The following is a 26,904-nucleotide window of genomic DNA, read 5'->3' on the forward strand; positions in this document are numbered from 1 at the left end:
GGAGCTCTCGCCTTTTTCTTTAGCGTCCAGTAGACATCGCGTTGTCCTGCTCAATCCTGTAGGTCCTGAGACGCATACTTGGGCTGTCTGAAGGTACGTGTAACCGTGGGGAGCGACAGATACCTTTCCAACGGAAGTAATGTTTGTCTGACCCGCAGGACCCCTAATATCCTTTCTTGCCTCACAAATGGACTTATGATGCAGTCTTTTACAGTTAACACACCGAGCCTTTTCTTTCTTTTTGCAATTTGACACTTTGTGGCCACATTGAAGACAAAGAAAGCCTCTGTTTGCTAGTTTCAATTTATCTATTCGATCATTAACGCGTATGATCTTCTTACAGTCTTGCGCCCAATGACTGTCAGATTCACAAAAGACGCAGAATGGTTCCTTTACGCTGGTATCCTTCGGAGTCGATCTTTTAGATTTCGCGTGTACGTGAAGTGTGGACGCTGTGGGAAGGTTACTAGAAGTGCTTGAAAATTCACTGCGTATCTTCTGCGTGGTAAGTGCCCCGTCAACTTCCTCGTTCAGAAACTCCATCAGTTGCAAAATGTCCCCTTCGGATATTCCTGTACGCTTGGCGTGAATTATCCAGCGGCGGCATATATCATCCGGAAAAGCGCGTAAAATTTTCGGTTCGAGGACTCGACCGTATCCGTTCACGTCTTCCCCAAGTGCCCAGAGAGCTTGAATACGTCGCTGGCATTCAATGAATGTTGAATTAAGTTCCTCTGGGGTGGACAGCTTAATTGGTTTCATAGCTTCGAGATAATCTAAGTGGGCTTGAATTATTCGATCCTTGTTGCCATAACGCGCTCGGAGAATCCTCTTCGTTTCTGCGTACGTCTCGGCCGTCACCGCAATACCGTCCACTAAATGCTTTGGTTCTCCAGAGAGATAGCCGCGAAGAAAAATGTGTTTATTGATTGTAGTTACCGTCGGATCTTTGTCAACCGACTGCTCAAACTGCTCCCAGAATCGCGCCCATGTCTCAACATCGCCTGAAAAAGGCTCAAGTTTGATCGGCGGAAGTTTTACTGAAGCTGTGGGAACACTCATTGTTACAGATTGTGCCGGCGGATTGTCAGGAATCTTTGTCTGCTACCGATTTCGCAAACTGTTTCTCTATTTCGTGAGACAATCGGGAAATTGTGAGTTTCACGGTGTCTATATAATCTTCGCATTTAGGAACATCATCTTCGTATTCGCCATCGTCTAACAACTCGTGAATATCCTCATCTAATTTAACGAGGCGGTCCAGAACGCTTCCCAATCTGTCATTGTAATATTTATAATCCGCGATTTCCGATGTGTCGGGCATCCTTGCAACTTCCGCCACGAGTCGCGTAATGTTTGCTCTTTCTCTCATACGTTTTCTCTTTAGAGAGTGTAATTGCGCTTCTGGTTTGTGGTCTGGCACGTCCATTCTGTCCGATTACTCGAAAGTTTAAAGCAGTGTAGGCTAGCGATCAGCTGGTCCTAGTAAGGCGTTATCTTTGGATCGCTAGTCGAAGTAGTTCAATTGATGGTTGCTAGATGGCAGCACTAGTCATAAACAATCTACAGGCGTAGCGTAGGATCTGATAATTCATTAAAGCGCTAATCGAACAGCTACAATAGCAGTACACAGCGGCAATAATGTAATCAGTTGCCTTTACAAATGGCACTACAAAACATGTTGCGTGATAATTCAATTGAACTTAGCTGTGTATGATGGCAGTTGTCGTCGAAGAGCTTGTTGCGTGGTGTAACAAATCGCTGCAGTAAACCCCGTCGTAGTATTGCCGCGTGACGTGCGTCCAGAATTTGGTTCACTACGACAATCGTGGAATTGTCTCGGGCAAAGTCTGTCCCGGGTTTCGGCACCAAAGTCTTATGTCGTGAATCACAGTAGAGCCGCGATTAGCAGTGTAACAACACTTTATTACATAGTCACAGAACATACAATATTACAAGTCAAAGATACATTGTCCTAAGAGTAAACAAACAGTCTCTCACTTGTGAGAAGTACATCACTCTGTGACACTCCGTGTCCTGAATGGTACCTCCTGGGGAGCAGACCAAGTGGTCCTTCTCCGCCTCTATCGTGCCTTAGTGCGCTCGAAATTGGACTATGGAAGCATAGTCTACTCCTCTGCTTGGCCGTCTATTCTTCGGCGTCTCGACTCTATCCACCACCGTGGATTACGTTTAGTGTCTGGAGCTTTTTACACCAGCCCTGTGGAAAGCCTTTATGCTGAGACTGCTGAACCTCCGCTGTCCAATCGGTGAGCAGTCCTTCTGAGTCGTTATGCTAGCCATCTGTCTTCCATGCCTGCTAATCCACCCCATGACCTTTTTTTCGACGCCTCCTTTGATGTAGGGTATGCAGGCCGCCCCTCCTCCCTACTACCACCGGGAGTCCGCTTCCGTCAACTGCTCCATTCTCTTTTCTTCCGCTTTCCTAAAACCTTCTTGACAACTTGGGGTACAGCACCGCCTTAGCTCCGTCCCCGCATCTGCCTGCTCCGTGATGTTTGTCGAATTCCCAAGGATGGTACCCCTTCACTTGTTTATCGTCGGGCATTTGCTGCTCTATGTGCACAAATGACGGACGCCACATTTATTTACACCGCCGGCTCGAAAACATCGTTAGGTGTAGGGAGTGCCTATATTGTTGGCGACACCCCAAATCACTTTCGGCTTCCCGACCAGTGCTCGGTTTATACTGCGGAGCTTTATGCTGTTCTCCAGGCTGTCCACTACATCCGCCGTTATCAGCGGATACAGTACGTTATCTGCTCAGATTCTCTCAGCTCTCTCCTCAGTCTCCAAACTCTTCATCCTGTGCACCCTCTGGTCCACCGGATTCAGGACTGTCTGCGCTTGCTCCACCTGGGGGGCGTCTCAGTGGCGTTCCTCTGGCTCCTGGGACACGCTGGTATCTGTGGAAATGAGGCGGCCGATATTGCAGCCAAGGCTGCAGTCTCTCTTCCTCGGCCAGCTATTCAATCGATTCCCTTCGCCGATCTACGGAGCGTCTTATGTCGACGTGTTGTTCATTTATGGCACACGCATTGGTCGACACTTACCCATAATAAATTGCAGGACGTGAAAGCTCTTCCTTGTGCTTGGACCTCTTCCTCCCGAACGCGTCGTCGGGTGGAGGTAATTTTAACTAGACTCCGGATAGGGCACTGTCCTTTTAGCCATCGACATCTTTTAAGCGGTGATCCTCCCCCACTCTGTCCCCACTGCTCTCAGCTGTGGACGGTAAGCCACCTTTTGAGTGCCCCCCAGGGGATCCACAACTCTTTTGTGGATACGTGTGTAGCGAGCACGTGACCCCGAGCTAATGTGGCCTTCCTTCCTTTCCGGGCTGCATACCTTCCCTTTCCGTATCCTTCCCCATCCCCCATCTTCGCCCCCCCCCCCCCTCACCTCTGGCTCTTTCTTTCCCTTTCTCCCCCTCTGGGAGTATGGTTTGTGCCTACGTCCGGAGACGGACGCTTGTAAATGTACCGCACTCTTCGCTTTCCTTGCTTGTATGTCTTCATCTTTCTTCGTCCTTCTCTTTTCCTTACCTCTTCTCTTTACCTCTTCTCTTTACCCTTTTCTCCGCTGCGGCGTTTGAGACCTCTCTTCTTTCCTTTGCCTGTCTCTTTCTTCCTCCCTGTGCGTGTCTGAAGGCCGACCCATACACTTCCATGCGTAGCCGGTGACGGGGTAACGCGTAATTCCCCGCCCCGGGTAGACAGGTAGGACACGTACGTACCCCCTGGTAAAGGCCAGGCCCAGGGAGGGGTGATTACCCGAGCTGATACCTTCCGAAAGTGCCGATTGGTCCCTCCGTCCGTTTGTCGGGAGGTGTGAACAATCACCTAAGGCGGGTGTGCCCTCGGTGAGGGCCCCCACAAGGGAGGAGCGCGCCATCGGAGACGCCGGTAATCATGGGGGATTCTTCCGCAATGGTTTCCTCACCTTCCACTATGTCTGCTCACAAACGTAAGTTCACTGAGTCTTAGCCACAGACGGTTCTTCCATCGTTGCCACAGTTCCTTGTTGTTTCTCGGTCTGACAAAGGTCACGACTTTTCCACGGTCAACCCTTTCATTATTCAGAAAGGTGTCGACGCAATTGCGGGTCCTGTAAAGTCTTGTTCCAGATTACGGAATGGCACCCTGTTGTTGGAAACACACAGTGCCCTCCAGGCTCAAAAATTGCTGCGTACTTCTCTGCTCCACACCTTCCCTGTCCGGGTGGAACCGCACCGTACCTTAAATTCCTCGCGTGGAGTCGGTTATACACGCTCCCTCGATGGATTGTCTGACGAAGAAATTCAGCACTACCTGTCTGACCAGGGCGTCACAGCTGTTCATCGGGTTATGAAAAGAGTTGACTCGAACATCGTTCCAACCCGCACTGTCTTCTTGACATTTGACAAAGTTCAACTCCCATCAAAAATCAAAGCAGGCTATGAGATAATTTCCGTTCGGCCTTATGTCCCAAACCCTACGCGTTGCTATCGATGTCAGCGGTTCAATCACACCAGCCAGTCCTGTTCCAATCCGGCCAAATGTGTTACGTGTGGCAAGGATGCCCATGAGGGTGCTTGTCCACCTCCATCCCCTCGCTGCATCAACTGTATGGGTGACCACGCTGCTTCCTCTCGAGATTGCCCCGTTTTTAAGGACGAAAAACTCGTCCAGGAAATAAGAGTGAAGGAAAAGGTGTCGACCTTTGCTGCTCGAAAGTTACTCGCCAGTCGACAGCCCACTGTGCCTCAGAAAGGAAAATACAGCACTGTCCTTGCTTCTCCTCGGCCAACAAAGGAGGCGGCCACGCAGACTTGCGACCTCACCTTTAGTACCACGGTCGTCAGATCGGCCAGCGCAAAGATCGCCCGTTCAACCTCACCACTTTTGCCTGCCCACTCTATGGCTCACCCTTCGTCGGGTTCTGCTAAATCTCGAGCCCAAAAGTCAGACGCCAAGTCCTCGAAAAAAGAGCATTCTCGTGAAGAGTTTTTACGTACCGCAACTTCACAACCATCGGTTCCTCCCTCATCTAAACATCATACTTCCAAGAAGGCTACGAAGAAACCCAGTTCCTCTCCTTCTCCGCCAAGGCGTGTTCCATCTACAGCACCACCTGGCGGAAATCGCCCTCGGCCATCTTCTGTGTCGCCGAGGTGCACTGCTGGAGGCCGGTCAACTGGCCGATCGTTGGTGGCTGGAGCTGCTCCTGACCAACCTATGGATCAGGATCTTCTGCCTTCGACTGAATGCCATTCCATGCTGTCGGTCGCAAGCTCTGAGCAGTCGTTGAGTTAACAGCACCCTTGGTCACGTTCCTCCATTTTCTGTTCACCCTCTGTCCATTATCCACTGGAATTTCCGCGGTATTCGAGCCAATCGGGATGAATTGTCGATCCTCTTACGATCCTACTCGCCGGTCATCTTCTGTCTTCAGGAAACAAAGCTGCGTCCCCATGACCGCTTTGTTCTCCCTCATTTTCAGTCCGTCCGATATGACCTCCCCTCTGATGAAGGCACTCCAGCCCATGGAGGACTCATGATTCTGCTCCACGATACTCTCCATTATCACCAAATCCCCTTAAACAGTTCCTTCCAAGCTGTCGCCGTCCGTCTTTCCCTTTCTGGATACACGTTCTCTCTTTGTACTGTATACATTCCATCGTCCACACCAATGGCACGAGCTGATCTCCTTCATCTTCTTGGTCAGCTTCCACCCCCCTATTTGCTGGTTGGGGACTTCAATGCCCACCACCCGCTTTGGGGATCTCCACATCCTTGTCCACGTGGCTCACTATTGCTAGACGTCTTCCACCAAGCGGATCTAGTCTGCCTCAACACTGGGGTCCCCACATTTTTGTCTGCCTCCACGACAAATTTATCTCATTTGGACCTTGCGGTCGGTACTGTTCCGCTAGCTCGGCGCTTCGAATGGTTCGCCCTTGATGATACACACTCGAGTGACCACTTTCCATGTGTTCTTAGATTGCAGCCTCAACTGCCATATATGCGCTCGCGACGCTGGAAGTTTGCCCAAGCCGATTGGACACTTTTTTCGTCTCTAGCGACATTCGATGACCGTCGCTTTCCCAGCGTCGACGATGAGGTCACACATAATACCGACGTTATTCTCACAGCTGCGGAACGTTCAATACCACGCACCTCCGAATTGCCCCGGCGCCCCCCAGTTCCTTGGTGGAACGAGGCATGCCGTGACGCAATACGTGAGCGGCGACGTGCTCTTCGCGTTTTCCGTCACCATCCAACTTCGGCAAACTGTATCCGATATAAGCAGCTCCGTGCGCGATGCCGTCGCGTCATCCGCGATAGCAAGAAGGCAAGCTGGAAATTCTTTATTAGCTCATTTAACACCTTCACTCCCTCCTCGGAAGTTTGGAGTCGGCTTCGACGGTTCTCAGGTGCGCCTAGTTTCTCCCCGGTCTCTGGGCTCACTGTCGCGCATGATACCTTAGTGGACCCCGTCGCAATTTCTAACTCATTGGGTCAGCACTTTGCTGAGATTTCGAGCTCTTCAAATTACCCGCCAGCGTTTCTCCCAAAGAAACGTGCAGCGGAAGTGCGACATCTTGCTTTCTCCTCTCAAAATCACGAAAGCTACAATACTGTTTTCTCCATGCGGGAACTCCAACATGCCCTCTCTTCTTCTCGCTCCTCCGCCCCAGGACCGGATGGTATCCATGTCCAAATGTTGCTGCATTTGTCAACCCATAGCCTGCGTTACCTCCTTCGCCTTTACAATCGAATTTGGACCGACAGTACCTTTCCCAGGCGATGGCGGGAAGCTATTGTCGTTCCCGTTCCGAAACCTGGAAAGGACAAACATCTCCCCTCTAGCTATCGCCCCATTTCTCTCACGAGTAGTGTGTGTAAGGTTTTGGAGCGTATGGTGAATTACCGTTTAGCTTGGTGGCTGGAATCCCGCAGTCTTTTAACCCCAGCCCAATGCGGATTCCGAAAGCATCGTTCTGCCGTTGACCATCTTGTTGCTCTCTCCACTTATATCATGAACAATTTTCTCCGGAAACGCCAAACGGTAGCAATATTTTTTGACCTGGAGAGAGCATACGATACCTGTTGGAGGACAGGCATCCTCCACACACTTATCTCTTGGGGCTTTCGAGGCCGGCTGCCCCTTTTTCTTCGCGAATTTATGGCAGAGCGCACATTTAGGGTGCGGGTGAACACTACTCTCTCCCGTACTTTCTCCCAAGACAACGGGGTACCCCAGGGCTCCGTGCTGAGTGTTGTACTGTTTGCCATCGCCATTAATCCAATTATGGATTGTCTCCTTCCTGATGTCTCGGGCTCCCTCTTTGTGGACGATTTTGCGATCTACTACAGCTCTCAACGGACCAGCCTGCTTGAAAGACGTCTTCAAGGATGTCTCGATCGCCTCCGCTCGTGGAGCATCGAAACCGGCTTCCGTTTCTCACCCAGTAAGACAGTTTGTGTTAATTTTTGGCGACGTAAGGAGTTTCTTCCGCCCTCCTTACATCTAGGTCCTGTCAACCTTCCGTTTTCCGACGTCGCTAAATTCTTGGGTCTTATGTTTGACAGAAAACTGTGCTGGTCATCCCACGTTTCGTATCTTTCGGCTCGCTGTCTGCGTTCCCTTAACACCCTCCGTGTCCTGAGTGGTACCTCCTGGGGAGCGGACCGAGTGGTCCTTCTCCGCCTCTATCGCGCCTTAGTGCGCTCGAAATTGGATTATGGAAGCATAGTCTACTCCTCTGCTCGGCCGTCTATTCTTCCGCGTCTCGACTCTATCCACCACCGTGGATTACGTTTAGTGTCTGGAGCTTTTTACACCAGCCCTGTGGAAAGCCTTTATGCTGAGACTGCTGAACCTCCGCTGTCCAATCGGCGGGCAGTCCTTCTGAGTCGTTATGCTAGCCATCTATCTTCCATGCCTGCTAATCCAGCCCATGACCTTTTTTTCGACACCTCCTTTGATGTCGGGTATGCAGGCCGCTCCTCCTCCCTACTACCCCCGGGAGTCCGCTTCCGTCAGCTGCTCCATTCTCTTTTCTTCCGCTTTCCTAAAACCTTCTTGACAATTTGGGGTACTGCACCGCCTTGGCTCCGTCCCCGGATCGACTTGCTCAGAGACCTATGTCAATTTCCCAAGGATGGTACCCCTACACTTGTCTACCGTCGGGCATTTGCTGCTCTATGTGCACAAATGATGGAAGCCACATTTATTTACACCGACGGCTCGAAAACATCGTTAGGTGTAGGGAGTGCCTATATTGTTGGCGACACCCCAAATCACTTTCGGCTTCCCGACCAGTGTTCGGTTTATACTGCGGAGCTTTACGCTGTTCTCCAGGCTGTCCACTACATCCGCCGCCATCAGCGGATACAGTACGTAATCTGCTCAGATTCTCTCAGCTCTCTCCTAAGTCTCCAAGCTCTTTACCCTGTGCACCCTCTGGTCCACCGGATTCAGGACTGTCTGCGCTTGCTCCACCTGGGGGGCGTCTCAGTGGCGTTCCTCTGGCTCCCGGGACACGCTGGTATCTGTGGGAATGAGGCGGCCGATATAGCGGCCAAGGCTGCAGTCTCTCTTCCTCGGCCAGCTATTCAGTCTCTTCCGTTTACCGATCTACGGAGCGGTTTATGTCGCCAAGTTGCTCAATTATGGCATGCGCATTGGTCAACACTTCCCCATAATAAATTGCGGGAAGTGAAAGCCCTTCCTTGCGCTTGGACCTCTTCCTCCTGAACGCGTCGTCGGGAGGAGGTAATTTTAGCTAGACTCCGGATAGGGCACTGTCTTTTTAGCCATCGACATCTTTTAAGCGGTCATCCTCCCCCACTCTGTCCCTACTGCTCTCAGCTGTGGAAGGTCAGACACCTTTTAATTGAATGCTCCTATTTTAATCCGTTACGCTCCCGTCTACAGCTATCGCCTGATCTATCGTTGATTTTAGCAGATGACACGCGCTCAGCTGACCGCGTTCTACAGTTTATTAGTGATAGTGAAATGACGTCAGTCATTTGATTTTTTGACAACCAACCCCTTTCTATAGTGGATTTTTAAGCTTTCCTTCTGCCTATAGTTTCTCAAATTTTATGACTTTGTTCCCCTTGCTGCTGATTTCAAATTTCGTTTTTTTCCTGTTTCCTACGTCACGGGCTGGGCGCTAATGACCATAGAAGTTCTGCGCCCTAAAACAAAAAAAAACCACCAACCACCACCTTTTGAGTGCCCCTATTTTAATCCGTTATGCTCCCGTCTACAGCTATCGCCTGATATATCGTCGATTTTAGCAGATGACACGCGCTCAGCCGACCGTGTTTATTAGTGCCAGTGAAATGTCAGTCATTTGAAGCTTTTTTTGGGGACAACCAACCCCTTTCTGTAGTGGATTTTTAAGCCTTCCTTCTGCTTTTAGTTTCTCCAATTTTATTACTTTTGTTCCCATTGCTGCTGGTTTTCAATTTCGGTTTTTTACTATTTCCTAAGTCACGGACCGGGCGCTAATGACCATAGCAGTTTTGCGCCCTAAAACAAAAAAAAGGCAGTTGAAACCAATTTCCATATATATAGCTTCCGAAGATTATTCATTAATGCATTGTTAGCACTGAACAAATACATTGATGCAATATGGATAAGGTCTGATAACTTGGATGCTAGAGCCCAAATTGCTGGTAATGGGAATCATACTGTCATGTTAATAATATGAGTCCTTATTGAATTTAGCTTCATTCACTAGTTGAAGTTAATACTGAATCAGTTCATCCTCACTCAGATGCTTTTGTTGTACATGGATTCGTAGCTGCTTTATTATTACACTTTTGGTGTTCAGGGCTGCCACATTCATGTATAACCTTGCTACTGTCAGAGTGTGTGGCATTACTGTGTGACAGTTGGAACTTGACAAATTGGGTGGATGTTGAACTTTACTATACAGTCCAGTCGGTGAATGAAAATTATGGAAAAAATTTGTATAGTGGCAATTATTTTTTATGGTGGTAGGAGCAAGTGCTGTGAACAGTATACTAAAAATCCTGGCTTTGTGGGACAGCAGCATTTAACACATTGCCACATGCTTAGTTATGTATGTTTCACCACCTGGCCAGGCATACAGTAAGTATTAGGTGTCAAGCATGTTCTGCTGTGACCAGCAGTTGTTAATGGTCATTTTTAATGTTTTTTTTCATTGACTTGAAAACAGCAGCTTCTAGCAAAAATGTTTGCCAGTATGGCATTAAACTATAATTTTTTACTATGAGGGTCCTGTTGATTTCTCTAAGATTTATAGTTTCCTCATTTGCATGGGATGGAAAATATCTTAATTATGAAAAATATTTTAATGGTATAAAATTGTTTGTGGGTAAATAAAGTGGTTTAAAAAACAATCACAATAAGGGATAAATTGTGTGGAGGATGGGCAGAAGGTAACCAGACTGTGGGCATGCACTTCCACCTTTCGTAGCTTTGCGAACAGGAGAGTCCCTATTCTGAGTTACTAACAATAACCATATGGACAGACTCCATGTAATCTGTGCACACTTGTACACTGTGAGAGGGGAAATTGTTAGGCATCCTGTACAGCAGTTGTTCTTCAGGGAAAGGCTGAGTTTACAGGGAGTCTGTACCTCCCCAGCATTTCTTCTCCAAGTCTCTTAAGTTAGCAGGCAAAATAACTTCGCTGAGCTTGTGTTTGTATAGTGGAGTTATTTCCTGTTTATTAGGTAAAACTTGCAGGGTTTCAATAAGCTTTGATGTAAACAAACTCAGCAGCTGTAGCTGTCAGACACTGTAGAGCCTACTCCAGGTTTCATATGCTGTCAGTATGTATTTGACAGTGTCCGTTTCATTGTCTCTACTATCAATGGCTGAAACACTTCACACAGAGGTGTATCAAATGCATCGAAACAGCTGTAGTTTCTAAGCTCTGAAGAGGCCAGAGGGCTTAAATTGGCTGCCTCTACAACAGAAGCAGGTCAACTAGGTGTTATGGAACTACAAATATTTTAAAATAAGTCAAAGCATTACAGCAGATTAAAGTCTTAACACGATTATCCCTATTTTTGTCACACACATTCACACCCTCATTGCAAGATATGTGGACAAGGGGTAAGTGGCTCCACTCAAATGCAGCCCACTCTAGAAGTGCCAGAGCAATTTCTTGAAGAGGTTTATGCAGTCTACCAGAAACAAGAAGTGCAGTAACTTTCTGGTCATTAATTCACCACCAAGTGACTGCAACACAGCTACACATGTCTACAATACAGTCAACAATAGAGGCAGCAAGGTACCACATTCATCCAAGCCACTTTCCCAACAATACTACATAGATCAGACATCACACTTAAAAATTCAACACTCCTCAGCAATTACTTGTAGGAGTGTCTTTATGTAAGAGCTCAGTTAACAATATAACTTCACTATTGAACACAGTATCTGTGGGGTTATTGTCATATAAGAGAACTGGACAGGAAATGCTGGGGTTGTGCAGTCTGTTGGTGTGTAAACTGAAGAGTGAGCAGCACGTGGGGCGAGGGAAGTTGCTGTTCCTAGAAGAATGCTGCATGACTAGGATTAAATTTCCCCTCCAGCAGAGTAAAAAAATGGAAGAAATTTATGCAGAATATGCCCATACACTTATCTGGCATTAGCACTATCTCACGTTCATTTCATTTACTTTTAACCACTTTATGGAAAATCCACGCACCCTGGACATCTGTCAGCAGTGATTTGTAAGGTGCGCTGTGGAAGCATTGGTGTACCTTTGCAAAATGCCTTGTAATTGAAGAAATCTTTTTGGGGTAGAGCATGGGGACTCACCTGCTCACTCTTCAGTTGGCAGACCTGTGAAGGGTGGCAGTACATGACCACAATTTGGCGATCTTCCTTCCCTCGTGCTTCTATCCTCCACCCTCTTTACACACCCTAAAACAATTTATCCCTCTGTGAGATTCTAATGCCCTTAGATGTGGTACACACATTTTTTTGTTCTTCAACCACTTTTTCATTTTGGCCATTTAAGGACTATATTAATTTGCATCCACTTCGTTTCTTCTTGTCCGGTATTCTTTTTTCTCGTACTTTGCAACCTCCTTCACGTATTACTTGCTGTAACCTCCTCTAGTACTCTAAGAATGTGCTCATTTCGCTTATAGTGTCAGAGATTTTATCTTAATTCGCTTGTCTTCTGAACTGACAATCTTATATTCTTTGATGTCCTTATACCGTCCTGTTAACTAGTTCTCGCCTCTTAAGTACTTTTGTTCTTACTATACCTGGATCAGAATAACAGTGATTGACGGCGAAGCCTACTTGAGCATGGAAGGGAACAATGTCGTCGGTTCGCCGCACGTGGTATGGCTGCAGCAGCAACAGCTTTGCGGTTCTTTGCTGCATTATTTTCTCGTGTGCAAATATAGTAGACACCATTATCAAAAATAGGAAACATAAAAACTAATGATGAATTAAGACAAAGGATAAATGCCATTTAGTTCAGGATTACTTTCTTTCGCAACACTTGTTAACTGAACTCTTGTTCATGGACAGTCACTGGAATTCAGTGTCGTTCCATATATTGTTCTCTCAAACTCTCAGGTGGTGAGCTGTAAAGAGACCTTGTGCTGCTGCCTTATTGCAGGAAACTTTAATCAAGGTAGCCAAAAGGCAGGAAGCCTCATGTGCCATCTGTTTGTGAATTGTGTAAACTTTGTTCTGCATCATATCACATTGCAAATGTTTGTGTATTGTATTCTCAAAGACAGAATTTATGGCCAGCCCAGCATTTACCTAAATGAATGAGGGGAACTGCCTAGAAGCCAGGCAGACTGATTGGTGTGCAACCCAGAGTTTTTAATCCACCATGCGAGTTCAATCTGGGCCTGGCTCGCACATTGTGTGTTGTGCTGTATGAGCAGGTCGTTATTTTGCCTCTATTTAAATAATTTAATCCATCAAATCATTTGTCTCGCAAGTACATCAGTGAATGAACAGCAAAATTGAATTGTTGAGGTTTAGTTTTTTTTTAATGATATGCATTAGTGCATGTTCATACTCAGCACACTGGTGATAGCAAGAGGCCCAGCTTATGACCCTTAATTTATACATGTTTTCGAAGTAAATTGCAAAGTCTGAACAATCTGAGGTCCTTTCTCATATGACTGACACCCTCATCAACCAAAGTCTGAAAAGTCGTTATGCAGGGTGTCCATAGTTAAAGTTCCTGTTTCAAAACATTAAATAAAGAAAATCACTGCTCACAATGACAAAGTTTGAACAACACATTACTGATAGAAGTGTCATAGTGAATTTTTTTGTTAAATTCTTTTTTGTTCTAACAGATGGTGCTGTAAGTATATTAATGTAAATGGGGTTGGCTACAAATGACAGATGAAATTCAATGTGACTGCTTTGGTTTGAATTGCACATTCCACCATCTATACTGTTCAACGTGCATGACAGCCCAAGTCTAGCAGCCAACAGTTATGTTTGTAAGGTAAGCACATCCACTGTGACAAGGCCATACCACATTGGATGGGAAAAATCAGTTTGTAATTCTTGTGAGACTGGCATAAGATATGTTCAGTATGCTGTTGACCATTTTTTGGCCACAAATTGAAATTGAGAAACAGCATATTCCACAACAGAATTGCAGTGTTGTGGGGTCATGTTCATAAATGGAGCAGTGAACACATCTTTCAGCTAACCCCACATACAGATGGCCCACAGATTAAGATGAAGTAATTTGGATGGCCAGGCTGTAGGGAAATGATGGCTGATAATTCTAGCATTTCCGAAATGCTTCCACGTTAGCCATTTCACGGGTGTGAAAAATGCAGAGTAGTGCCATCTTAAAAATGATCCTGCTCAAACATCCAAGCTATTGAATGGTGGGAATGATGTTGCTGTGTAAAAGACTCACAGCAATTACCAGTGATGATACAGGTAACAAGACCTGAAGGCTTTATCTTCTGAAAAAAATATGGGCCTACTGTAAATGTCAGCCTGCACCACAGTCAGTTTTTCAGAATCAAGTGGTGCTGGTTGATGTGCATGTGAATTTTCCTTTGCACATATTCTGCATATTGACTTGTTCTTGGAAGTGGGCTTTGTGTACAGAATCTTCCATGGCCATTTATTGTCCTAGACGAACAAGAAATTCCTTAGCAAACTGTTGTCATGCTGGCAGCTCAACAGGAAGCAATTCCAGGATGTGTGTAATTTTGTATGGATAGCAGTTCAGGACATTTTGTAGGATTTTATGCTCCATCCTCACAGGCATGTCCAGTGTTCGGGAAATTCCACGTGCACTGCGTGTTTGTACACCACTGTTCAACCCCTCCTGCAGTACTGTGGTCACATCTTTGACAGATGTCAACCAACTGCTTTCCTTCCTCACACATTGCACTTTAAAAAGAAACTGTCTTTTCAGATTTTGTGATTTTCTGCAGACCCTTAGCAGACAATGGACTTTTTCATACTCTGGAGTGTCCAAAACAACTGCATGGCTGCTGGTGCAGTCACCATTCTTGTAAAAGATCTTTACCAGTGACACACTATCCTTCATGGAGACAGACATGTTGGGCACTCGGATTGCAAACTGTAGAAGAGCCGTGTGCCATGCATCCGTCATCAAATTTTCATTAATTTTCCTTTTGTTCCACATTTCCTCTTGTCAATTTGATGATCAAATTTGATATGCTGAGCATTTTGAAGTGAACTAATTATGGACACGCTGTACATTTCTGCCCGTTCCTTCTGTCCTGTGGTCTTTAACAGATTTTTTTTTTTTCCCCCAAGTGGGTCATCCTGCCAGGAACAGTATTATCTGTGGGTCAGGCTCCATGACATGCAATGTGATTGAAAAGAATTTTCAGTGAAATTTTTCTAGTGACTGTTTCCTGTTGAAAGTATGTCAGTGTTTGAAGAACTGAGAATGGCACTGAACACTTTGGATACAGTGTAATCCCTACAGTGGTTCAAATCAAGTTTAGCACCTACATTGGCAGAAGCATAAAACACATAGTAGGTGGTTAAAATTAAAGTGCAGCTACTCAGAGGTCCAAGGTGGGCTGTAATTATCATATGGCTGCAAAATTTGACAGGTGCATTAATGCAGAAGTGATTTACACTGGGAAAAAATTAAGTTTCAATTTTGCCACCAGGTGCAATCCTGGCACTGTGCAGCATCTCGTTGATGTCTCCAGTTCTCATATTGAACACAATTCGTGTAAGAGGTGGTTAATTTAAAAAAATCAATATTATGCCTTTCTCACTGTTTGACACCTTCTGCATATGCCCTGTTCCTTATCCATTACATAAACCTTTCTTGCATTCACAGTGCCAGATTTGCACCTGGTAACCAAAATTGGAACTAATTCTTTTCCAGTGTACATCAGTTCTGCATTAACACATTAGAGTATCTATAGCAAGTTTCACTGCCATATGATAATTACAATCCACACTGGATCTGAGTAGTTGCGCTTTAATTATAACCACCTGCTTCTGGTATCACAAAGCTACAACTACAGTAAGCACCAATAAACAGCTGAACAAGATCCAAAGTATGGAGAATTACAATGGCAAATCATTATCCACTAAATGAGATCATGCACTGTAGTGGCTGTACACACACAGTCTCTTCTGGCTTGTTGCAAAGTTTTACCCTGTGTAGTTAAGAAATAACATTTAAAAAAAAGGGTGAGAAATACAATGAGTTTATAGTTCGTATCACGTATCTGTAATGAAAACTTAATTTAACAGTGGGAGAATGAAGGAAATTGAATCTGATCATTTAATACTAAGCTGGCATTCTGTTTCATGTGTTTGTTTCTTGCAAGGTCATTCTTCTGCTTTTCTTAACAGAATGTAAAACTTCACATTCCACATCATATTAATGGTCTTCTGTTAAAATATGATCAGCAAATGAATCTTTCTTCCTTAATCTCCAGCTTCTCAAATGTTCAGATGGCCTGATTTGTCACAGCTCTGCCTAAATTGCTAGTATATACTTTTTCACACTGTTCGCATGTGATTTTACGCACGGCGCCTGGTGCCAAGTGATGCAATTTTCCTTTGCGATTGAATTAAGAATTTTTTGTTATGCTATTTGTATTACAAAATTTTGTGTCAAAACTTTTTTTCCAAAGATGTCTGAAATGTTGACAATAAATGGGATTTTGCACCAGGCTTTGTAACTATTGACTGACTGCTGTTGGCCAGTGTACAGAAGTGGTGTGATTTTACTCAATTTCTTTGTCCTTAGTATATTATCAATCAGTGCGGAGCTCTAGCAATAGCTGTATGTGATATGTTTGACGCTGTGTAGTTCTGTTTGAAGGCTGAGGCAATGCACCATCAAAGGGAAAGCTTCATATTTGTGGCGGTCCATTTGATGATGCAGACTCCATTTTCAATACTTAACAACTTAAAGCTTATGTGTTTCACAGTATAATAGGTAGCAGGTACTGTAATTTCTCACTTACAATGTACTAAACACTTATGGTTTCTAAGCATATGGTTCATCATTTGTACAACTTTCTGATCGTGTGTTCGTAGTCTAAAACTTCTCAGATATTAGGTATAAAACACAGTTAACAAGGACAGGCAGTCCTAACTTATCACTTTCTTTGTGATACATTTCACTGTGAAGTCCCTTTGGAAAATGTTCAGATAAATTCTCTTTCCTAGATTCAGTTGTTCAATAAGTTCTACTCAAAGACCATTACTTTCAGAGAATTTCCTTTAACTAGTTAAAACTTCTTTCAGTAGTTTCTCCCGCAGTTTACGGAACTCCCCTTTGGTTCTTTCTAAACCTTCTGTGGATTGAGAGTAACTGGTGGAAAAATCAAATAACTTATGAACTTTCCATTCTGTTAACACTAACTTGTTCAAAGTTGCCAATTTAGATTCTGTCAAAGCAATTCCCTCGGTTTCTTTGATATTCTCTAAAATATTTACCCTTGATTGTATTGCTGAGAGTGGTTTGCATACTTCACCATATTCATTTTCAACAGAATCCTTAATTTGTTATGCATCACTATTTCTTGGAACTGCTCCTTAACTTTGTTCTCGACTAAATTGCACTTCTGTGTTGTATTCGTATGTAACTCCAAAGGCTATTGCATTTTGCAGCACCGAAATTTAGTTCTTTATCTTAGAATTGAGGTTCTATTTGACTAAACAGCTTTTCACCTTGGGCTTGCAGACTGGAAGTTATTTCTGTTGTTAACTAGTGTTGGATCTATCTTAGGGTTACATTCAGTTTTTAATCCAGCTATAGCCTTCAACACTTTCATCTTAGCAATATCACCATGCAATGTTAACAGGACTAAATTGTACTGAATTGTAGTCGCCTACTGCCAATGTGCAACTTAGTGTGTTATAAATTAAACAAGACACTTTTATCAATCAAATCACTTTCGATCCCACTGCAACATCCAACACTAACAAAAACGTGATTCTAATACAGCTCACCGAAGCTTAAAGGCAGCCCTTGTCATTGTCAGTGGACAAGGTTAACTGCAATGCTAGGTGGTCTTCTGACACTGGAATTGGATTCACTCTGACGCAACTGCAGCCAACCTCCAGAAAGTTGACTTGTTGCTAATGAGGTAATAACAGGTTACTGATGCCATGTCTGCAGATCTTTTGACTTGTGGATTTATTACTTGCTTCTTTAATGTAAAGAAACTTCATAATCTTTTTTGTCAACTACTCTTCTTAACTCAAGTTTTGTGGAAGGAAGGCAGTACAATTATTTAGTTGGTGTGCTGTGTATTAATGGAAGTTGTCATGAACAAGCTGTTCGTTTGGAATCATTTACTGATGAAATTACTTAATTTCTTCCAAATGATAGAGCACAGCAATCGGTTGTCCTTTGCTTGCAGGTTTTATTTGGCAAATCTAGATTGCAGCTAGTGCCTAACCATTATCAATGCATGTACTAGTACATCAGCCCCCTTGTTCAGGCTTCTGTCACTGTTCATTAATTTCTTCCTAAGTAACACATATTGTATGCTCTTTAAACATAGTCGGGTTGCTGGCACAAAATTTTGTCATTCTCTGTAATTAATTGCCACATGAGAGCAGTTACCTGCCTCTTTTTCTAGCTTTCAGGTTTCACAGTCTTTGGCACAGTTGCTATGAAAGAAGTGTTCCCTTAGTTCTGTGTTGCCTAATTTGCAATTAGGTTGGGAATTTAAGCGGAGTACGGGAACAATAGCATGATCGGTGGAAATCAGCTGTCAGTCTTGTAAAAATGTAGTGTCCAGTCCTCAGATTTACAAGCACATACAAAAAAAAATTCTCTCACTATGTTCATATTTGTGTTTATTAACTACCTAATGAAATTTCTGCCTGCAGATTGATATCAATATTCATCAGCAAAAGATACATGCAGGAAGCTATCATTTTTGTGAAGTGATAAGTGTGATGATGGTGGAGGAACTCAAAAACTGGTTTGTGACCAAATAAGCATAATTTTTGCGGAACATTAAGAAGTGTTTTCCTTTTAATATTATTGTAGTCTGCCTAGCTTTGACAAAATTCACTTGATGACTATATGAAGAGTGTGATGGTTACATGTGCACATATTTCTGTTGGTGACTTGACCGTGTACTCAACAACATTAGATCAGTATTTAATTAATTTACTGACTAATAAACATAGCTATTAGGAGCAGCATGTTCTTAGGTTACTTAGTACCTTGAAGTACATGCAGCAATAGCAAGTGATTAATGCTTATTTTTGCCTGACAGACGTAGTTGATATAGCGGTGTAGTTACAACCATATAAAAATTTCTACAGACAGAGAGAGAGAGAGAGAGAGAGAGAGAGAGAGAGAGAGAGAGAGAATATAGTGTTTGTTTGGAATATTGGTTGAGGTATTACACATCATCCTTATGTTACTGGGTCGACTTGCCTGCTTCGCTGATGCAAGCTGCAACCCTCTGCCAGTAGATGGCTCTGAACTAGTGTTTTTCACACCAGTGTGTAATGTAACTGTCAATGTTTAAGAAACAGCATGCTGTAATTAAGTTTTGAATTCAGAATTCATCCACACATGGAGCACCCTTTCCTTCAGAGTGACAATGCCAGACCATACATGAATTCTGTGACACCTGCAACAACCTGAGACTTTGAGGTCAATGTCATTGATCATCCCCTGTACTGTCTCAACTTGGTGCCATCCGATTTTTGTCTGTTTCCAAAAACTTAAAGAACACCTTTGAGGACTTAATTTGATAATGATGAAGCAGTGCAAGCAGAGGTGAGGTTGTGGCTCCATTATCAAAGTCAAATTCTACAGTGACAGTATCAACTGGCCTCATGCTGATAAAGACCTGTTCATTGCCAGGGTGCCTATGTTGAGAAATAAATATGTAGCTATCAACAATAAAGATGTAAAATGTTAATAATATTTGTTATGGAAAGAGCTTTAAGGATATTCACAAAAAGAATTCTGTGAACTGTAAGGGTGTGTGTGGCACAGGGTATTTCACATTTTCCAGTCACACACAAAGTGCAGGAAGAATGACAACCTAAATTCCTGCTGTAATTAATCTCATCTTCTGGTCCCTTTGGGAGCACTGTGTAAGGGGCTGCACTTTTAATACTGCTTCTTGAAACTTTGTAAATAGGCTATCACAGGATAACTGGTGTATGTTTCTGCATAATTTTATATTTCTGAACACTGAAACAAGATGCCAGTCTTCGCACCACATTGAAATCTTACCAAGAATTAACTGGATATTTGTGTAGCTTTCTTCAGATAGTACTTAATTGTTGATAACAGGTTACTAACAATGTCTGACAAGTTACAAATATTAACATGAAAAGCAAGGCTTCCTATACATGTTACTGCTGCACACCTTAATGTACTTTTAATTCTGTTACTGACTCTGCAGCCAAGGTAACTTGCTGTGTCCTCCCTATTGATAAATCCTCAATTCAGTCTGCTAAAGCTGACTGGTACTGCTAGCAAAATAAATTTGCCCTATGGTGCTTGTATTGCACAGAAATCAGCAGTCTCGTGAATTTAAACTAGCTGCATGGGGCAAACAGCATGACTGTGGTAATAGTTTTTTCAAAACCTTGAACTCTCACAGCTACTGGTGTTGTACACATTTGCATCCATTTTCTGAAGTATTGTCTGTCTTAAGCATTTTAGATGTACTGAAACATTTAATTGTACATTCTTCATCATTTCTAAAACTGCAGCCTTAGATCTTAACCTTTTAGCAGCTCTTTAAGTTCAACAGTACAAAGTGGGTGTTGGTTTTGTGATACTCCTTGACACTAAAGTCAGCACGACGTTGGCAACGTGTGCTTTCATTACCTATTAAACTGAGTCTAGCTACTCACTTCACTACCCAAGGATGTGTGCACCGGCAACTGCCACTCAGGCGAGCACTCCCAAGACAACCCAGGGAGCCCACAGCTGCTCCTTACTTTACCGTTGAAGAATGTGACACGGCAAAGGAGGTGGGTTAGCAGAGATTGAAGCCAGGACAATTACAGGGTACAAAGGATGTGTTGCAAGGATAACTCCCATTTGTGTGTGTGTCATAAAAACTTGTGCTGGATCCATATTGCAAAGTTATGAAGCAGCATGTTGTGCTCAGCAGTGTGTTGCACTACTGGATGGTTAACACACTTCTTGGCCACAGTTTAGTGGTGTCCTTTCATTCTGGTGGATTGCTGGTTGGTGGCCATTCCACATAATGGTACACAGAAATTGCAGCAGAGATTGTATATGACTTCTTCCACAGGTGGTCTTGACTCTGATAGGAATGGATAGAGTAAATCTGTTACAGGACTAGTACAGATGTGCTGGTCCTTCATGATAGCCTAAGTACATGGCTCAGTTAATGTAGTCCAGATGAAACAGCAGTGATAGGGGGAACTTCTTTGTAACTGGTTCTTCTGGGTGATGGGAGGATTAGGGGTGTGTGAGGATATGACATGGGAAATCTGTTTGCAGATTAAGTTCAGGGGTTAGTGCCTGTCTAAAGAACCTTCGTGAGATCTTCAGATACTTGACAAGGGAATCTTCCTCACAGCAGATACCCTATCCATGGATGGGTCACCAGGCTATATGGCAGTGACTCGTGTGGTAGGGATGATAGCTGTCAAAATGCATTACTGTTCATGGTTTGCGGGCTTGATGTGGACAGAGAAGTGGTCAATGCCCAAGAAAGTGGCACATTGGGCTGAGGTGAAATGGGGGGGGGGGGGGGGGGGAGAGAGGAGATGTTGAGGCTGTTTGAGGAATGGGGATAGGGTGTTTGGTGTTGGTTGCAGATCATGAAGATATCATAATGAACTGTAACCAGACAAGAGATTGGGGGTTTTGGAAGGCTATGAAGGTTTCCTCTGAATGGCCCATAAGATAGGCATTGCAGGGCGCCCATGCCACAGATTTGTCAGGAATGAGGTAGTGGGTTTGGAGTGGAAAAGTGTTAGGGCAGGTAGTGTTCAATAGCAGCAAGGTCATGGGCATGGAGGATGTCAGTGTGTAGGGAAATGGCATCAACTGTGACTAGGAGGATCCAGTTGATAATTGGGTGAAAGTTACTTGTGTCCTTAATGAGAGGCTATGCTATGAGCAATTGGTTGGTGCCGGTCAACGTGAAAGGATATTCTTTCAGTGAGAGTATAGTAATCAGTTACAATGGTGTGTCCATGACTGTTGGGTTCATGAATACTGAGTAGAATGTAGGTGTTACGGGGAAACAAGTATGTCAGGTAGCTTTCAGTAGATGTAAGTTAATACCAGGAGACAACAGGTCTACGTCCACCCTTCCATCATTCTTTACCTCTAAAACTGAGAAACACTATTTAGGAAATTCAGAGAACTGGCATTTAAAGCTGACTGTAGAATGATGCTACTGTGCCCAGCATGCATTTCACTCAACGACCTCGAAGATAAGATATGATAAATTAGGGCTCATATGGAGGCACACAGTTTTTCCCGTGCTCTTTTTGCTAATGGACCAGAAAAGGAAATGACAAATAGTGGTACAGGATACCATTCACCGTGGGTGGTACGGTGTATCTATGTAGATGTAGGAGTGCACAAGCTACTGTCTGGGCAAAATCATTTAATTTGTTACTATGATGGTTCAGAAGCAGGTAAATGTAATAACCTCAATTTGGAAATTACTCAATTGTTTCCACCAGAAACATGTTTCACAACAGTTTTGTGTTCACTTAAGTCTGAATTAACAAAGTCAATATTTTAAAAGCATATGTAGTTTTAGATCTCTGTGTAGAAGTTTCTATAGAGTTGCATGTTATCAAACTTCAGATCAACTTACATTTGATGCTACGAAGTTCAAATTGTAATAATAGATGTGTCTTCGAGTAAAAAACATTTGGAAGTTTCCAGAATGAGATTTTTCACTCTGCGCTGATATGAAACTTCCTGGCAGATTAAAACTGTGATGCAAGATAAAGATGTTCAGAATTACTTGGAAATAAATTCATTGTTAAAGAGTGCGACAACAAAAAGTGCAGTTCATAGGACAAAATCTACTCAAAAGTCCTATTCAATATAGCATACAAATTGTATTTAATGGAATAGATAATGAAGTTATACAGCACATTCTTTAAAAATTTATCTACTGTAGAAAAAAGGAAGTGTGTACCAATCCCAATTGGGAATGTTATTAGAAATTTTATGTGGCAAGGAGGATTCTTTTCAAGCACGGAGTTGGGTGAATTAGTGGCCAAGAAGCAAGCATGTGTATTGTTTGCCACGCACACTGGACAGTATGTTATAGTCAATTATGTAGTGTCATTCTGTTGGAGCAGTGCAGTGTATTCAACCTACTGTCACAAATGGCTATATGCAATGACTCTTTAACCTATCATGAGAGAGACTGATCATACTAGATCCAAATTGTGTAAAACTGAGCTTCCATGTGAACATTAGGCTATTATTGCCCGATGTGTTCAGATTTATCAAGTGTTTTTGTGACACTCAAATTCAAGAACCACAGGTCGAGTGGAGCATTAAACTTTCCACTTTTAATGTGACCTAAACTATCTTTGATGCATCCAGCTGATGTTTAATAGAGGCATAATTTGTGGGACAATTAATACGAAGTATGACCATCTGCCCTGCTCCATATGGTGCCTGTTGACTATGAACACAGTGAAAAATCATCTGTGAAAAGAGTGACCTGGGTTGGCACAGAGCCTTATGATGAATCGTGGGTAAAAAGAGGCAAAATAGATGAAATAAACACAGCAAAAAAGTAATAATGTATCCTGAGTGTGGTGCCTTTACAGTGGATTGTCATCTTAAATGACCTGGAACACAAGTAGGAGGAGCTGCTATCAATGCTGAGGCCTTTGGGACCTGGAGATGTGCATCACCATGGAATTGCAAGATGACAAGCACTAGCATGACTGCAGAAGGTGATACCAGCACCCTTTCAAGCTGCCATAGCAGCTGCTGGTACACCATTCCAACATCACACTTAGATACACAAATCATAATTTTAGTCAATATTACTTACATTATTTGTTGACTGCTTCTAACCGCAACTGGAGTTTAGGGGGAGATACAGCCTGAAGAAGTACCAGATCGTAAAGGTGAGCAGTTTGATTGTTCAAGTCTACAAGCAAATGTGATAATGCTAGAAACTATGTTGTAAATGGATGAAATGCAAAGATGATATGTGGGACTGTCAGATTGCATCCAATAACTGTGTTCCAGAACTGTTTGGTAACGATGAATTAAAGTAACCCAGCCAGATAACATGCTATTTCCAGGATCTGGGGAGATGCACCACCTCTCAATTGCATCCACCCAGCAGATAGATGAATTGCTGGCTGTCCTGGATATGAGTTTTTGGCAGATTTCCCATAGTCAACCAGTTGGATTCCAAGAATATTGACACGCTTTCCCATTGAATAACACTACATGCAGACATATGGAGATACCAAAATTCCATCTGGGGCAGGAAAAGTATCCGGCCATCCAGGTAAACATGCTGACATGGGATAAGGTTAGGATATAGAAGAACGATGAAGTAAAATAAAAAATGAGTAGCTTGAACTTGAAAATGGATGCAGTAATAACAAATTAAAATCTGAAATGAATAGCTTGAGTCAAGATATTGAAAGCTTGATTGCAGTAGAAATGGCATTGCTGAGTAACAAATACAAAGCCTAGAAAAAAGTTTAAAGTTCAAAACTAGCGTATTTCGTAAAAAAGGACAATCATTAGAAAGAAGGTTAACGTATCACTCGCATGAGGAATGGGAAGATAAGAATAGAACAATTATTGCTTGTGCGTGCAGCACATATTCAAACAATCTTTCTTCCTATACTCCATACACATGGAACAGGAAGACACCCTAATAACTGGTGCAATGAGACGTACTCTCTGCCAAGCACTTCACGGTGGTTTGCAGAGATAGATATCTTTCTATACCTACAAGAGCAAATGTCTGAATTTTGCTCTTAGAAAAACACAATAGTAGATAGTGAAGTCATTATTTATTGGAAAGAGATTTTGAACATTGAAGACAAAAAGATTGCTTGTGAAGCATACAGTAGAGAAAACCTGGCTTCTGGTGATGCTGCTACTTTCATTGGATATTGGCAATTTTTACAGTTTGACCCAGACAAGTGCACACACCCACTGGCATTCTGGGATGATTTTGGTGTGTGCGTGCTGAACAAGGAGAATTTCATTTATATGAGCTCATTTGTTAGGTGATGCATTTCAATGGACAACTGATGTGCTGTAAACCACACTTCCAATTTACAGCAGCATTTTAGAATGAGTTATTTCTGGAGCTCACGTAAGAAGCAGCCAAAGTTCGCCGTAAAGTAAATCTATCATAGCTACTAATCTTGAACAGTTCAAATTTTTGGCTGCAATGATACATGAACATAATTGGACACAAGTATACATGAAAATGAGACTGCACAATACTAACAGAGCCTATTACTGTGTACAAAGACTTCTATGGTCTTAAATACTGACAAAGGAAATTAAAATGGGGCTGTGTAACAATCATCAGACCAGTCCTAAACTATGGGGCAGAAATATGGAGTTCAACTAAATTGGAAGAACACTAGTATTTGAGAACAAAGTTTATATGAAAATCTTGGGTCCATATTATAATAATGAATTGTAAAGTAGGAAGAGAAGATGCAATTCAGAAATCCACATGCAACAATTCCAGATGGCTTCAATGGGTGGAACATCTGAAGTGAATGAAAGAGAATCAGATGGTTTCATAAATTTGTGTATTTAGAATCAGTAGAGAGTGGCTGCCAGTAAAGAGCAAAAGCATCATTACAAGTCTTATGATACAAGTATTAAGAATAAAGCAGATCATGGTGAAAATGTAAATTTAAAAATGCTGGATGTTACATATTCAGGTGATAAAACGCAGTTCAATAACCACCTGATTTCACAGATTTAATAAAGAAGGGCAAATGAATTCTTTCCCTGTAAGATCAATAAGGGAGCAAAATGCTATATAGTGTACAATGGGAAGAAAACTAATTCTCATATATAAGAACACTGCCACTCACAAGTAACTACACATTGGCCACAACTAATTGGTAAAGATGACCAGGCAAAACATTTTGATTGCATGGTAATAAAATCTAATAATACACAGATTTTGTTTGACCGTAGTCATAAATTGACAGTTTTTGTCGTCTTCAGTCCAGAGACTGGTTTGATGCAGCTCTCCATGCTACTATATCCAGTGCAAGCTCTATCTCCCAGTACCTACTGCAATCTACATCCTTCTGAATCTGCTAAGTGTATTCATCTCTTGGTCTCCCACTACAATTTTTACCCTCCACACTGCCCTCCAATGCTAAATTGGTGATGCCCTACCAAATGATCCCTTCTTCTAGTCAAGTTGTGCCACATATTTCTCTTCTCTCCAATACCTCCTCATTAGTTATGTGATCTACCAATCTGATCTTCAGGTACCACAATTCGAAAGCTTCTATTCTCTTCTTGTCTAAACTATTTATCGTCCAAGTTTCGCTTCCATACATGGCTACACTCCATACAAATACTTTCAGTAACAACTTCCTGACACTTAAATCTATACTCGATGTTAACAAATTTCTCTTCTTCAGAAACGCTTTCCTTGCCATTGCCAGTCTACATTTTATATCCCCTCTACTTCGACCGTCATCAGTTATTTTGCTCCACAAATAGCAAAACTTGTTTCCTACTTTTAGCGTCTCACTTCGTAATCCAATTCCCGCAACATCACCCAATTTAATTTGACTACATTCCATTATCCTCATTTGAATACACTGTCCATTCCGTTCAGCTGCTCTTCCAGGTCCTTTGTGGTCCCTGACAGAATCACAATGTCATCTCCATGGATTTTGTTTCCTTTACTGCTGGCGCAGTATACAGATTGAACAACATCGGGGATAGACTACAACCTGTCTCACTCCCTTCCCAACCACTGCTTCCCTTTCATGCCCCTTGACTCTTGCAACTGCCTTCTGGTTTCTGTATACTTTGTAAATAGCCTTTCGCTCTCTCTATTTTACCCCTGCCACCTTCAGATTTTGAAAGAGTGTATTCCAGTCAACATTGTCAAAAGCTTTCTCTAAGTCTACAAATGCTAGAAACGTAGGTTTGTCTTTCCTTAATCTATTTTCTAAGATAAGTCGTAGGGTCAGTATTGCCTCACGTGTTCCAACATTTCTACGGAATCCAAACTGATCTTCCCTGAGGTCGGCTTCTACCAGTTTTTCCATTCGTCTGTAAAGAATTCGTGTTAGTGTTTTGCAGCTGTGGCTTATTAAACTGATAGTTCGGTAATTTTCACATCTGTCAACACCTGCTTTGCTTTGGCAGTATATTAGGCATTTTAGAAAAAATGGGAT

Source organism: Schistocerca serialis, chromosome 1 (genome assembly GCF_023864345.2).
Source record: "Schistocerca serialis cubense isolate TAMUIC-IGC-003099 chromosome 1, iqSchSeri2.2, whole genome shotgun sequence".
Classification (NCBI taxonomy): domain Eukaryota; kingdom Metazoa; phylum Arthropoda; class Insecta; order Orthoptera; family Acrididae; genus Schistocerca; species Schistocerca serialis.